This window comes from Mirounga leonina, unplaced genomic scaffold (assembly GCF_011800145.1).
Source record: "Mirounga leonina isolate KUSES-001 unplaced genomic scaffold, KU_Mleo_1.0 Mir_200, whole genome shotgun sequence".
Lineage (NCBI taxonomy): Eukaryota > Metazoa > Chordata > Mammalia > Carnivora > Phocidae > Mirounga > Mirounga leonina.
Window position 1 is genome coordinate 18,169,761 of NW_023270503.1, and position 16,644 is coordinate 18,186,404.

Genomic DNA, 16,644 nt, shown 5'->3' on the forward strand with positions numbered 1-16,644 from the left:
ATTGATTTTATATCCTGCCACTTTACTGAATTCCTGTATGAGTTCTAGCAGTTTTCGGGTGGAGTCTTTTGGGTTTTCCACATAAAGTATCATACCATCTGCAAAGAGTGAAAGTTTGAGTTCTTCGTTGCTGATTTGGATGCCTTTGATTTCTTTTTGTTGTCTGATTGCTGTGGCTAGGACTTCTAGTACTATGTTGAATAGCAGTGGTGATAGTGGACATCCCTGCCGTGTTCCTGACCTTAGTGGGAAAGCTCTCAGTTTTTCCCCAATGAGAATAATGTTAACTGTGGGTTTTTCATAGATGGCTTTTATGATATTGAGGTATGTACCCTCTATCCCTACACTGTGAAGAGTTTTAATCTAAGGATGCTGTACTTTGTCAAATGCTATTTCTGCATTTATTGAGAGGATCATATGATTCTTGTTCTTTCTTTTATTAATGTGTTGTATCACATTGATTGATTTGCGGATATTGAGCCAACCTTGCAGCCCAGGGATAAATCCCACTTGGTCATGGTGAATAATCCTTTTAATATACTGTTGGGTCCTATTGGCTAGTACTTTGGTAAGAATTTTTGCATCCATGTGCATCAGGGATATTTTTCTGTATTTCGCCTTTTTGATGGGGTCTTTGTTTTGGGGACCAAGGTAATGCTGGCCTCATAAAATGAATTTGGAAGTGTTCCTTACATTTCTATTTTTTGGAACAGTTTCAGAAGAATAGGTATTAATTCTTTAAATGTTTGGTAGAATTGCCTGGAAAGCCATCTGGCCCTGGGCTTTTGTTTCTTTGGAGATTTTTGATTACTGCCTCAATTTCCTTAGTGGTTATGGGTCTGTTCAGGTTTTCTGTTTCTTCCTGGTTCAGTTTTGGTAGTTGATACATCTCCAGGAATGCATCCATTTCTTCCAGATTATCTAATTTGCTGGCATAGAGTTGCTCATAATATGTTCTTTTTTTTTTTTTTAAAGATTTTATTTATTTATTTGACAGAGAGAGACACAGCGAGAGAGGGAACACAAGCAGGGGGAGTGGGAGAGGGAGAAGCAGGCCCCCCACAGAGCAGGGAGCCCGATGTGGGGCTCGATCCCAGGACCCTGGGATCATGACCCAAGCTGAAGGCAGACGCTTAACGACTGAGCCACCCAGGCGCCCCGCTCATAATATGTTCTTATAATTTTTTGTATTTCCTTGGTGTTGGTTGTGATCTCTCCTCTTTCATTCGTGATTTTATTTATTTGGGTCATTTTTCTTTTCTTTTTGATAAGTGTGCCCAGGGGTTTATCAGTCTTATTAATTCTTTCAAAGAACCAGCTCCTAGCTTCGTTGATCTGTTCTACTGTTCTTTTGGTTTCTATTTCATTGATTTCTGCTCTGATCTTTACTATCTCTCTTCTCCTGCTGGGTTTAGGCTTTATTTGCTGTTCTTTCTCTAGCTCTTTTAGGTGTAGGGTTAGGTTGTGTACTTGAGACCTTTCTTGTTTCTTGAGAAAGGCTTGTATTGCTATATACTTTCCTCCTAGGACTGCCTTTGCTGCATCCCAAAGATTTTGAATAGTCGTGTTTTCATTTTCATTGGTTTCCATGAATTTTTTAAATTCTTCTTTAATTTCCTGGTTGACCCATTCATTCTTCAGTAGGATGCTCTTTAGCCTCCATGTATTTGAGTTCTTTCCAACTTTCCTCTTGTGATTGAGTTCTGGTTTCAAAGCATTGTGGTCTGAAAATAGGCAGGGAATGATCCCAGTAATTTGGTATTGGTTGAGACCTGATTTGTGACCTAGGATGTGATCGATTCTGGAGAATGTTCCATGGGCATTAGAGAAGAATGTGTATTCTGTTGCTTTGGGATGGAATGTTCTGAATATATCTGTGAAGTCCATTTGGTCCAGTGTGTCATTTAAAGTCTTTATTTCCTTGTTGATCTTTTGCTTAGACGATCTGTCCATTTGAGTGAGGGGGGTGTTAAAGTCCCCCAGTATTATTGTATTGTTGTCGATGTGTTTCTTTGCTTTTGTTATTAATTGCCTTATATAATTGGCTGCTCCCATGTTAGGGGCATAGATATTTACAATTGTTAGATCTTCTTGTTGGATAGATCCTTTAAGTATGATATAGGTCCTTCCTCATCTCTTATTACAGTCTTTGGTTTAAAATCTAATTTGTGTGCTATAAGGATTGCCACCCCAGCTTTCTTTTGGTGTCCATTAGCATGGTAAATTGTTTCCCACCCCCTGCCTTTCAATCTGGGGGTGTCTTTGGGTCTAAAATGAGTCTCTTGCAGACAGCATATTGATGGGTCTTGTTTTTTTATCTATTCCGATACCTTGTGTCTTTTGATTGGGGCGTTTAGCCCATTTACACTCAGGGTAACTATTGAAAGATAGGAGTTTTGTGTCATTGTATTGCCTGTAAGGTGACTGTTACTGTATATTGTCTTTGTTCCTTTCTGGTCTATGTTACTTTTAGCCTCTCTTTTCCAGAGGACTCCTTTCAATATTTCTTGTAGGGGTGTTTTCATGTTTGCAAATTCCTTTAGTTTTTGTTTGTCCTGGAAACTTTTTATCACTCTTTCTATTTTCAGTGACAGCCTAGCTGGATATAGTACTCTTGGCTGCATATTTTTGTCATTTAGTCCTCTGAATATATCATGCTAGTCCTTTCTGGCCTTCCAGATCTCTGTGTATAGGTCTGTTGCCAATCTAATGTTTCTACCATTGTAGGTTACAGACCTCTTGTCCCGAGCTGGTTTCAGAATTTTCTCTTTGTCTCTGAGACTCGTAAATTTTACTATTAGATGTCAAGGTGTTGACCTATTTTTATTGATTTTGAGGGGGTTCTTTGTGCCTTCTGGATTTTGATGCCTGTTTCTTTCCCCAAATTAGGGAAGTTCTTTGCTATAAGTTGCGCCAATATACCTTCTGCTCCCCTCTCTCTTTTTTCTTTTTCTGGGATCCCAATTACTCTAATATTGTTTCATCTTATGGTATCACTTATCTCTCCAGTTCTGCCCTCGTGATCCAGTAGTTGTTTATCTCTCTTTTTCTCAGCTGCTTTATTCTTCATCCTTTTGTCTTCTATATCACTAATTCTCTCTTCTGCTTCCTTTATCCTAGCAGTTAGAGCCCCCATTTTTGATTGCACATCACTAATAGCCTTTTTGATTTCTACTTGGTTTGATTTTAGTTCTTTTATTTATCCAGAAAGGGTTTCTCTAATAACTTCCATGCTTTTTTCAAGCCCTGCTGGTATCTTTATAATTGTCATTCTGAACTCTAGTTCCGACATCTTACTAATGTCCATATTGATTAGGTCCCTGGCAGTTGGTACTGCCTCTTGTTCTTTTTTTTTTTTGATGTGAGTTTTTCCATCTTGTCATTTTGTCCAGAGGAGAATAGATGAAGGAGAGAACAAAATTCTAATAGGGTAACAATGACCCCAGAAAAATATACACTAAAGAAATCAGAAGAGACCTGAAACCAGGGGAAAAGAAAGGGAAAGAAAGAAAAAAAAAAAAAAGAAAAAAAAGAAAAAATGAATATGATCAGATATGATCAGGCTGGTGCATAGATCAGTGCCACACACTAGATTTTGGGTGTATTTTGGTCTGTTAGAAGAAAGTGCTTCCCAAAATTTTAAAGAAAGAAAAACTTATTTATGTACGAAAATTAGGGTAAATACGCTGAATGGATGGAATATGACTGTAAAGATGGAAATTATAAAAGATTTTATAAAAGGAATTGGGAAGATAAGTTGGTTGAAAAAAGAGAAATTTAAAAAGAATGTGATCAGGCAGGAGACTAGAACAAAGCCATACACTAGAGATTTAGGGTATATTTCAGTCTATTATAAGAAACTGTATCCCAAAACTTTAAAGAGAGAACAACATATATATATATATTTATACACCAAAAATAAGGGATAGAATATGACTCTAAAAATGAAAAATAAAAAAGATTTAAAAAAAATGGATTGGTAAGATGTTGGTTGAAAAAGGGAAAAAGAAAAATTCAAAGAAACATAGAAAAAGAAAAAAAGAAAATTAAAATTAACTTTGAAAAACTAAAGAATCATGGGAAGAAAAGCCATGAATCTGTGTGCTGTATTCCACTAGTGCTGGAGTTCTGCCATTTTCATTGATTGGTAAACTTGGTCTTGGCTGGCTGTTCTTGCCGATCTTCTGGGGGAGGGGCCTGTTGCCATGGTTCTCAAATGTGTTTACCCCAGGCCAAATTGCCCCACCCTTGCCGGGGGCGGGCTAAGTAATCTGCTTGGGTTTGCTCTTGGTAGCTTTTGTTCCCTGCAAGCTTTTGGTACAGCTTTGGAGCACGAGAGTGAAATGGCGGCCTCCTAATCTCTGCCCTGGAGGAGCCGAGAACTCAGGGCCCCACTCCTCAGGGCGCCCCCAGAGAAAAGCAGTCAGTCACTCCCATCTCCCCGGTCTCTGGCCACACTCCGTGCTCACCTGGCCTGTGACCGAGCATTTCTGTCTCTGGCACATGACCCTGTTTGGCGTCTCCAAACCCAGCAGATCCCTGCAGTGCACTCCTGTGCTGCTCCTCCCAGGGGAAGAAGGGATGTCTTCCCGGATCTGCCTCTTGTTGGGTTCCTGCTCGAAGAGCAGTGGCCTGACTGTGCCACTGATCACAGTTTATGGCGACCCTGAGCTGAGAGCCTGCTCCTCGGCTCTGTCTCTGCAGCCAGCTTCCCTGCTCCGATCCCTGGGAGCTCTTCCATACTCAGGCACCCCCAGTCTTTCTGTGACCTCGAGAGCCCTGAGACTTCACTATCTCAGCGAGGGTTCCACCCCCTGCTTAGCCACTGGAGTGATGTCCCTCAGTGGAGCTGACTTCTAAAAGTTCCGATTTTGTGCTCTGCTGCTTTATCACTTGCAGGTAGCCGGCTGATGGAGGCTCCCTCCCCCCGACGGTCTATCTTCCCAAATATCGCCTCTGATTCACTTCTCTGCACATCCTACCTTCCAGAAGGTGGTCGCTTTTCTGTTCATAGAGTTGTTGCTATTCTTTTCTTCGATCTCCTGTTGAGTTTATAGGTGTTCAGAATGATTTGATCCCTATCTAGCTTAATCCTGGGACCAGACGAAATTTAGGTCTCGTACTCCTCCGCCATCTTGCTCCTCCTCCCCTAGGTTTACTCTTAACAGGCACAAATACACACTTTTTTCCCCCTTTATGATCTGCAGTCTGTTTAATTACACGTTAATTTCTAGCTTTATGTTTGGAGGGGGCTGTTTTGCACTTCTTAGCAATGAATTTAATATTTTTCCTGGATTATTGGAATGATCGAATGAATAAATGTATTTGTTTTCCCTCTAGCTAGCACTTTTGAAGCACCCACACCATGGCAGATATTGATTTAGGCATTGGAAGGCAGCTATGCTAACCACTATACCACCAACGCTCCAGCTGATTTAGGCATTGGAATCCCAATGACCATATAGTCCTTTTGTCATATAAGCCATGCAGGTTACATCCTCCTCCTCTTTACCTCCATGCTTACGACATGGACTTTCCAGCAGTTCAGTGGAGTCTATAACCTAGTGTCCAGGCTAAGATTAGGTAATGAGGTTTTCTGAAACATTGATAGGTAGAAGAGGTGGGAGTTGGGACTTTGATATTAGTCTGAGAAAGCTTTTCTTCATCACTAAAGAAAGAGGCTTAAAGTTGTTGAAATAAACTTTTCATTTTTGGATAGTCTAGAATTGCAGAAAGAGTTTGATAGTAGAGAGAGTTCCCATATACTCCATAGCCAGTTTCCTTGATATTTATATCTTACATTCATATGGTACATTTATTACAATTAATGAACTAATGTTGATATCTTATTATCTGGAGTCCATATTTTATTCAGATTTCCTCAGTTTTTACCTAATTTTCTATTCCAGGAACCCATCCAGAAAACCATAATCTGTTTAATTGTCATAACTCCTCAGGCTCTTCTTGGCTGTCGTAGTTTTTAGATTTTCCCTAGTTTTGATAACCCTGGGTTTTGAGAAGTAGTCATATAGTTTGTAGAATGTCTCTCAGTTGGAATTTGATGTTTTTCTCATGATTAGATTGGGGTTGTGTGGTTTGGGGAGGAGTAATCACAGAGGTAAAGTGCCATTCTCATCACATCATATCAGGGGACATAGTATCAACATAGCTTATCACTGCTGATGTTAACCTTGATCGAGCCTGCTTGAGGTTGTGTGTAACAAGTGCCTCCACTGTTAAGGTTATTCTCCCCCACCCTTTTCTATACTGTACTCTCAGGAAGCCACTCAGTGTATAGAGCCCATCCTGAAGGAATGTAATGTTATTGTTTCATCTTTTTAAAGAATGATATGTATGGGCATAAATTATATGGAATTTCTCTGCATGGGAGATTTGTCTCCATTATGTATTCAATCATTTCTTTACATTCATCTTTTGATTTGTGTTTTCATGGTAAATCTTTCTCCAACCTTTTGCATCTAATGTCTTTGAGTCACTATATGAAAATGGGTTTCTTACAGACAACATATTGAACTTTAAAAAAAATCATTCTGACAATCTCTTTTAATTGGTGTGTTTAGACTGTTTACATTTAAAGAGGTTATTGATACAGTTGGATTAATATCTATCGTAATTGTTTTGTGTTCACTTCATCTATTGTTTGTTTCTGTTTTCCTCCTGACTTCTCTGGTTTTAGGTAAGCATTTTATATGATTTCATTTTATATCTGTTCTCTCTTAGTGTGTCAATTAAACTTCTTTGAAAAAAAATTTTTTAGGATTTTATTTATTTGACAGAGAGAGACACAGGGAGAGAGGGAACACAAGCAGGGGGAGTGGGAGAGGGAGAAGCAGGCTTCTCGCTGAGCAGGGAGCCCGATGTGGGGCTCGATTCCAGGACCCTGGGATCATGACCTGAGCCGAAGGCAGACGCTTAACAACTGAGCCACCCAGGCGCCCCTGAAAAAATTTTAATGGTTCTAAAGTTTACAGTATACATTTTTAACAAACCCATTTCTAAATAACACTCTCTTGCTTCTCTGTTCTGCACATTATAAACAAAAGAGAAAGTATAAGTGAATTGCACTTTTCTGTCAAGAGATTATCATCCTTCCACCTCAATCGACTCTGCCCTCCAACTCCTTACCCTTGGAAGGCTGGATTTGGTATAACAGCACAGTTAGTTTCTTCACTGATTTTTGCACTCTTCAAGCAGTTTCACATTTGCTTCTGATTCTTAAAGGGAACAAGTCTCTTTCCGAAAACACACTTTCAAAACTACATTTAAGATGATTGGGATGGAATATTACTCATCAAAAAGAATGAAATCTTGCCATTTGCAATGATATGGATGGAGCTAGAGTGTATTATGCTAAGTGAAGTAAGTCAGAGAAAAACAAATACCATATGATCTCACTCATGTGGAATTTAAGAAAGAAGACAGATGAACATATGGGAAAGGGGAAAAGAAAAAAGGAGAGAGGGAAATAGCCATAAGAGACTCTTAAAGATAGAGAACAAACTGAAGGTTGGTGGAGGGAGGTGGGTGGGGGATGAGCTAGATGGGTGATGGGTATTAAGGAGGGCACTTGTTATGATGAGCACTGGGTGTTGTATGTAAATGATGACTCACTGAATTCTACTCCAGAAACCAATATTGCACTATATGTTACCTAACTAAAAAAAAAAAAAAAAAAAAGAGAGAGATGAATAGGATAATGCATGAGGAGAACTTCTGATTTGCTGGGCATGTTCTATTCCTGGGTAAGAGTTACATAGATGTGTTCACACTGCAATAATTCATTTATAATTCATGCCTGTTTCCATATGTATGTTACATTGCAATTTAAAAAGGTTACAAAATAAAAATAAAGTACAGAGGAGGAAATTTTTAAAACAAATTTACACTGTTAATTCCACACATACGTGGATTATAATTGTGATATAAAATAATACAATCTCTTAGATGCCTTGACAAGTATTTCTCAGTTTTAAGAAAGCTATAGGTCTTTAAAAATCTCTTGTGTTGGAGTTAATAATGGAATCCCCTAAACATATTTCAAATTAAGTCTTATGCTGCTTGTTTTCCAGACTCTGCAAACTTGTTCTTCTCACAGCTGGGTTACTTGACCTTGCTTCCTGATGGCAGTCTGTTAAAGTCTCTTGAGCTAATTCCTAAGCAGGAGGGATTTAAGGAGATTTAACCTAACCTTTCGGGATTCAAATTCTCATTACTCTTGCTGTTTTACTCTAGCTCTGATCATGTGTCCCAGTTTTGAAAACTTTACTTCTGTCTTGTTTACTGTATCTGACTACTGACTTTGTGACCTATGACTTGTTCTGTTCCTTGTAAGATAGTCACTCTGCCTTTGCTCCATTTCCCCTGATTTTCCAGCTACTGAAATCATTAGGCTAAACCTTGGCCTAGTGTTTGAGCTCTTACTGCCACCTAACAGGCCCTCTTGATTCAACAGTTAATCTTAGTAGGTTTCAAGGCAGTATCTGTGCATAGTATTTAACCTGATACTTTCCCTGCCAACTTTTCTACAGGTATCTTTTGTTACTTTTCATTGTCTCTAAAACCAATTGCTATTCTCTATTTCCACAGGCTTTCTGGGCCTTTTCTTGACACATCCATTTGTTGGACTTTCTCCCAGGCCCTCACAGAATTTATGAATAGAGGATATTAGAAATGAAAGAGCTCAGAGTAGATTTATACAAACTTTTCCTTGTATAGAGGAAGAGACAGAGGTTCAAATAAGTTCAGTAGATGACTGGGTGATATTTTCAGATATTACTCTAACAGAGGTAATATTTCAAAATTCTTCCAGAAATGTTTTCCTTTATGGTAATCTGGTTTCTGGTTCAAGAAGGTACCTAGATTTTTGGACTTGAAAGTAGCTTCATAGAGCTCTGTACTCTCTAGCAAGGTGTGAAGATCACAGTCAGAATGGCCAAGCCTCCAAGGGGTTGTAGAAATTTCCAGAAAACTGGTAGTTTGGTAGAGGCCTAGCATTGGCACAGAGAAACCACATTTGGGAACCAGGTTAGAGATAAGCCTCTTACTGCGACAGTGAGGAGGAAAGGGGGCAGAGGACGGTCCTTGAGAAAATAAAAATGGCCCTGATAGAAAATGTGAATTTTTTAAAAAGATTTTATTTATTTATTTGATGGAGAGAGCACAAGCAGGGGGAGTGGGAGAAGGAGAGGTAGGCTCCCCACTGAGCAGGGAGCCAGACTCAGGGCTTGATCCCAGGACCCCGGGACCATGACCTGAACTGAAAGCAGATGCTTTAACCAGCTGAGCCACCCAGGTGCCCTAAAAATGTGAATTTTGAATGAATGAACATTTTAGTCAATAGATGTAGAATGAGTAAAACTGAGTTACTGTTAATGAATTAACATTTTTTTTCCTTTTTAACCAAAATGGAAATTCAAGAACAACATGTGAGCAGTTCCAAGAAATTAAATTTGGAGTTTTGTGCATGTCAGCTTTGAAGAAGATTTTCACAGGCTGGGAGAACAGTGTGTGAAATCATGGGGACATAAGGATAGCCCAGAACCCCAGGGAGACAGCACAGGGGGTGAAATCACAACCAACTTCTTAAAAAAAAAAATGCTTTGTCTCAAGAGTGGGTCAGAATAGAGGTGCCTGGGTGGCTCTGTCAGTTGAGTGTCTGACTCTTGATTTTGGCTCAGGTCATAATCTCAGGGTCCTGAGATGAGCAGGCAGTCTGCTTGAGATTCTGTCTCTCCTTCTCCCCCTCTCCCCTGCTCTCTGTCTCTGTCTCTCAAATAAATAAACTTTTTTTTTTTTTTAAGTGGATCAGAATAGGAGACGTGCAGAACTGAATGGCTTATACAAACAGGGATAATTTCTCAGAGTAGGGCTAGCCTGGACAGCCTACCAATAACACATTTCTTGGAACTGCTGTTCCAGATCCAGGAATTGTGGCATAATTTAGGGTACCCCAAGATAGTCTGAGATTGTGTTCCACCAGTCCAGTGAGAGAAGAGGTTAAGGTCAAAATTAAGTTGATGTAGAGAAAATGTAAAACATGAAATTTAATATTTTTCTGCCTTTTGGCTGAAATTCTTACCTGTGAAGATTGCCTAGCCATGACAGAACTCTCCAGCCCAGCCACAACATGTTTCTTTCCCCAGATGCTTAAAACCAAGGTTGGAACCATATAGTCCAACTTGCAGACTAATATTTTCCTATTACACATCAATATATCTTTTTCAATTTCTGATTACTCCAATAATTTTCTTGTTTAATTGAAATTTATTGTAAAAATAGATAAGAAATAGGAATATAAAGGTAGGTGTATTTCAGAACTATTCTAATAGAAATTTTTATTCAGTCTTGACTAATAGTGGCTTTTGCAGATGGTCATGATTGTGAGAGATGTGGAAGTTACTTTGGATATATGTGTTGTGCATAAATCAACCTCAGCTAATATCTTTCTCCTGAGTTCTAGTTACAGAGGTTCTGAAATGGAGCTAGTGCCTAGCCCAGGGCCCTGCACAAATCTCCCCTTCCCAAGAGATATGCATAATTTGATGAAGATTTATGAAAACAAAGGACTTGAAATTATTATGGAGCTGCACCATATGTTAGTCCATGTTTGTGAAATTTACATTTTTTGGTGTTTCATTTATGCATGTGTTTGCTGAAATTGACAGAGATCCTATAGATTGAATATACCCCTTATTCTGAATCTTTAAATAAAAAAATAAAAAATGTTTGTGTATCTCCACATTTTGCTTTACTTAAGTTTGAATTGCCAGGTTGCCATTTGGAAACTGATGTTTTCTTGTTTAGACCCTAAACCTGAGGGAGCATAACCAGACAAAGGTGGAAAATCAAAAGGTAGTCCCTGAAGTAAAAAAGCAGTCCAGTGAAATCAAGTCAGGTAGAAGTCCATCTGGCTCCCTAGCACAATGCGCCTGTGATTCCTCTCAGGTGTATGAACATACCTAAGTGGAAATGTGAACACTAATTGCTGATATCCTGCCAGTCTTCTTGATTCCTCTAGACCTTTGAAGAAAATAAAATTATACATGTCTCTCAGGAATAGAATCCATCTGGTTTGAGGAAAATGACATTATCCCTCAGTAGACCTAAAAAATTTTATGCTACACCTGCTGAAAAACTTGGGCAGAATACTTCTAAACAGACCCCAGAGGAAAGGGGCACGTTTTGCAAGGAAACCTTTTTGTCATCTTTTCTTGTTGAGCCCTGAATCGAGTGCATCCAGACTGATGGTGACCACACATTTTGGACTATGCATCAGATGATCTCTAAAAGAAATCATTAGTTGATCATCAAAAGAAACATCCAAAAGCTGCATTTGCGCTGTTAGGGTTTGTAAAGAATATCTGATCCTCAAAGAAATTTATTGGTATTTATCAGAGTCATTTGGGGAGCTTCTTCAAATGTTTCCCCCACCAGTGGGCTGGGTAAGAATCTCTGGAGGTGAGGGACCAGCAGGTATGGATCCTCCTTGGACAAAAGACAACAGAAAGAAAGCAACATTGTAAGCACCTCCTCATTTTCTTTTGTCTGATGTTTTACAGTTTCCTCTGGCATCCACATCTTTGGTTTCATTTAATTCTTTCAACAATCACATAAAGCAGGGAGAATAGATGCTCAAGAATTGTATTAGTCTTTTTTCTGGTCTACTTAAACTCTGGTTTCACTCCTAGTCTGTGCTTCACACTTCAGTTAAGAATCATCTTTCTAACATGTACATTTCATCAACTCTATTCCTGCTCAATTATTTTTTTTAATGGCTCCCCATTACCTTTAGCATACATTTTACCTTCATAGGACATAACATGTCAGTGATAGTCTGGTCTCTCTGAACCTGCCGGGCCTCATCTCCTACTCTCCTCTCATCATATATGAAGCTTCAACATTGACCTCTCATTTGCCCTACACATGCCACAACCCATGTCACAAACTCAGACGACGGGGTCTCCCTCCAGCCTCTATGTCTGGTTACATTTTTGCTCAATGAATATCTTGATTCCAGCAGACAGACTTAAAGATTTCCTTGTATGTTTTTCCTATTTTAGTACTCGACACACTATAACATTAGTTTTTTTTTTATTCTTATGTTAAACCCCATACATTACATCATTAATTTTACATGAAGTGTTCCATGATTCATTGTTTGTGCATAACACCCAGTGCTCCATGCAGAATGTGCCCTCCTCAATACCCACCACCAGGCTAACCCATCCTCCCACCCCCCTCCCCTCTAGAACCCTGTTTGTTTTTCAGAGTCCATCGTCTCTCATGGTTCGTCTACCCCTCCGATTTCCCCTGCTTCATTCTTCCCCTCCCGCTACCTTCTTCTTCTTCTTTTTTTTTTTTCCTTAACATATATTGCATTATTTGTTTCAGAGGTACAGATCTGAGATTCAACAGTCTTGCACAATTCACAGCGCTTACCAGAGCACATACCCTCCCCAGTGTCTATCACCCAGTCACCCCATCCCTCCCAGCCCCCCCACTCCAGCAACCCTCAGTTTGTTTCCTACAATAAGAATTCCTCATATCAGTGAGATCATATGATACATGTCTTTCTCTGTTTGACTTATTTCACTCAACATAATACCCTGCAGTTCCATCCACGTCGTTGCAAATGGCAAGATCTCATTCCTTTTGATGGCTGCATAATATTCCATTGTATATATATACCACCTCTTCTTTATCCATTTATCTGTCGATGGACATCTTGGCTCTTTCCACAGTTTGGCTATTGTGGACATTGCTGCTATAAACATCGGGGTGCACGTACCCCTTCGGATCCCTACTTTTGTATTTTTGGGGTAAATACCCAGTAGTGCAATTGCTGGATCATATGATAGCTCTATTTTCAACTTTTTGAGGAACCTCCATACAGTTTTCCAGAGTGGCTGCACCAGCTTGCATTCACACCAACAGTGTAGGAGGGTTCCCCTTTCTCCGCATCCCCGCTAACACCCGTCGTTTCCTGACTTGTTAATTTTAGCCATTCTGACTGGTGTGAGGTGGTATCTCATTGAGGTTTTGATTTGGATTTCCCTGATGCTGAGCGATATTGAGCACTTTTTCATGTGTCTGTTGGCCATTTGGATGTCTTCTTTGGAAAAATGTCTGTTCATGTCTTCTGCCCATTTCTTGATTGGATTCTTTGTTCTTTGGGTGTTGAGTTTGATGAGTTCTTTATAGATTTTGGATACTAGCCCTTTATCTGATATATCATTTGCAAATATCTTCTCCCATTCTGTCGGTTGTCTTTTGGTTTTGTTGACTGTTTCCTTTGCTTTGCAAAAGATTTTATCTTGATGAAGTCCCAATAGTTCATTTTTGCCCTTGCTTCCCTTGCCTTTGGCGATGTTTCTAGGAAGAAGTTGCTGCGGCTGAGGTCGAAGAGGTTGCTGCCTGTGTTCTCCTTTACGATTTGGATGGACTCCTGTCTCACATTGAGGTCTTTCAACCATTTGGAGTCTATTTTTGTGTGTGGTGTAAGGAAAGGGTCCAGTTTCATTCTTCTGCATGTGTCTATCCAATTTTCCCAACACCATTTGTTGAAGAGTCTGTCTTTGTTCCATTGGACATTCTTTCCTGCTTTGTCAAAGATGAGTTGACCATAGAGTTGAGGGTCCATTTCTGGACTCTCTATTCTGTTCCATTGATTGATGTGTCTGTTTTCGTGCCAGTACCATGCTGTCTTGATGATGACAGCTTTGTAATAGAGCTGGAAGTCCGGAATTGTGATGCCGCCGGCTTTGCTTTTCTTTTTCAACATTGCTCTGGCTATGCGGGGTCTTTTCTGGTTCCATACAAATTTTAGGATGATTTGTTCCATTTCTTTGAAAAAAGTGGATGGTATTTTGATAGGAATTGCATTGAATGTGTAGATTGCTCTAGGTAGCATTGACATCTTCACAATATTTGTTCTTCCAATCCATGAGCATGGAACGTTTTTCCATTTCTTTGTGTCTTCCTCAATTTCTTTCATGAGTATTTTATAGTTTTCTGAGTACAGATCCTTTGTCTCTTTGGTTAGATTTATTCCTAGGTATCTTATGGTTTTGGGTGTAATTGTAAATGGGATCGACTCCTTAATTTCTCTTTCTTCTGTCTTGTTGTTGGTGTATAGGAATGCCACTGGCTTCTGTGCATTGATTTTATATCCTGTCACTTGACTGAATTCCTGTATGAGTTCTAGCAGTTTTGGGGTGGAGTCCTTGGGGTTTTCCACATAAAGTATCATATCATCTGCAGAGAGTGAGAGTTTGACTTCTTCTTTGCCAATTTGGATGCCTTTGATTTCTTTTTCTTGTCTGCTGTGGCTAGGACTTCCAATACTATGTTAAATAGCAGTGGTGATAGTGGACATCCCTGCTGTGTTCCTGACCTTAGGGGGAAAGCTTTCAGTTTTTCTCCATTGAGAATGATGTTCGCTGTAGGTTTTTCATAGATGGCTTTTATGATATTGAGGTATGTACCCTCTATCCCTATACTCTGAAGAGTTTTGATCAAGAATGGATGCTGTACTTCTCAAAAGCTTTTTCTGCATCTATTGAGAGGATCAAATGATTCTTGTTCTTTCTTTTGTTAATGTATTGTATCACATTGATTGATTTGCAGATGTTGAACCAACCTTGCAGCCCAGGGATAAATCCCACTTGGTCATGGTGAATAATCCTTTGAATGTACTGTTGGATCCTATTGGCTAGTATTTTGGTGAGAATTTTTGCATCCATGTTCATCAGGGATATTGGTCTGTAATTCTCCTTTTTGATGGGGTCTTTGTCTGGTTTGGGGAACAAGGTAATGCTGGCCTCATAAAATGAGTTTGGAAGTTTTCCTTCCGTTTCTATTTTTTGGAACAGTTTCAGAAGAATACGTATTAATTCTTCTTGAAATGTTTGGTAGAATTCCCCTGGGAAGCCATCTGGCCCTGGGCTTTTGTTTTTTGGGAGATTTTTGATGACTACTTCAATTTCCTTAGTGGTTATAGGTCTGTTCAGGTTTTCTATTTCATCCTGGTTCAGTTTCGGTAGTTGATACATCTCTAGGAATGCCTCCATCTCTTCCAGGTTATCGAATTTGCTGGCATAGAGTTGCTCATAATATGTTCTTATAATTGTTTGTATTTCTTTGGTGTTGGTTGTGATCTCTCCTCTTTCATTCATGATTTTGTTGATTTGGGTCCTTTCTCTTCTCTTTTTGATAAGTCTGGCCAGGGGTTTATCAATCTTGTTAATTCTTTCAAAGAACTAGCTCCTAGTTTCGTTGATCTGTTCCACTGTTCTTTTGGTTTCTATTTCATTGATTTCTGCTCTGATCTTTATGATTTCTCTTCTCCTGCTGGGTTTAGGCTTTATTTGCTGTTCTTTCTCCAGCTCTTTTAGGTGTAGGGTTAGGTTGTGTACTTGAGACCTTTCTTGTTTCTTGAGAAAGGCTTGTATTGCTCTATACTTTCCTCTTAGGACAGCCTTTGCTGCATCCCAAAGAATTTGAATAGTTGTGTTTTCATTGTCATTGGTTTCCATGTATTTTTTAAATTCTTCTTTAATTTCCTGGTTGACCCATTCATTCTTTAGTAGGATGCTCTTTAGCCTCCATGTATTTGAGTTCTTTCCAACTTTCCTCTTGTGATTGAGTTCTAGTTTCAAAGCATTGTGGTCTGAAAATAGGCAGGGAATGATTCCAATCTTTTGGTACCGGTTGAGACCTGATTTATGACCTAGGATGTGATCTATTCTGGAGAATGTTCCATGGGCACTAGAGAAGAATGTGTATTCCGTTGCTTTGGGGTGGAATGTTCTGAATATGTCTGTGAAGTCCATTTGGTCCAGTGTGTCATTTAAAGTCTTTATTTCCTTGTTGATCTTTTGCTTAGATGATCTGTCCATTTCAGTGAGGGGGGTGTTAAAGTCCCCCACTATTATTGTATTGTTGTCGATGTGTTTCTTTGCTTTTGTTATTAATTGCCTTATATAATTGGCTGCTCCCATGTTAGGGGCATAGATATTTACAATTGTTAGATCTTCTTGTTGGATAGATCCTTTAAGTAGGATATAATGTCCTTCCTCATCTCTTATTACAGTCTTTGGTTTAAAATCTATTTTGTCTGATAGAAGGATTGCCACCCCAGCTTTCTTTTGGTGTCCATTAGCATGGTAAATGGTTTTCCACTGCCTCACTTTCAATCTGGGGTGTCTTTGGGTCTAAAATGAGTCTCTTGCAGACAGCATATCGATGGGTCTTGTTTTTTAATCCAGTGTGATAGCCTGTGTCTTTTGATTGGGGCATTTAGCCCATTTACATTCAGGGTAACTATTGAAAGATAGGAATTTAGTGCCATTGTATTGCCTGTAAGGTGACTGTTATCGTATATTGTCTGTGTTCCTTTCTGGTCTATGTTGCTTTTAGGCTCTCTCTTTGCTTAGAGGACCCCTTTCAAGATTTCCTGTAGGGCTGGTTTTGTGTTTGCAAATTCCTTAGTTTTTGTTTTCCTGGAAGCTTTTTATCTCTCCTTCAATTTTCAATGACAGCCTAGCTGGATAGAGTATTCTTGGCTGCATATTTTTCTCATTTAGTGCTCTGAATATATTCTGCCAGTCCTTTCTGGCCTGCCAG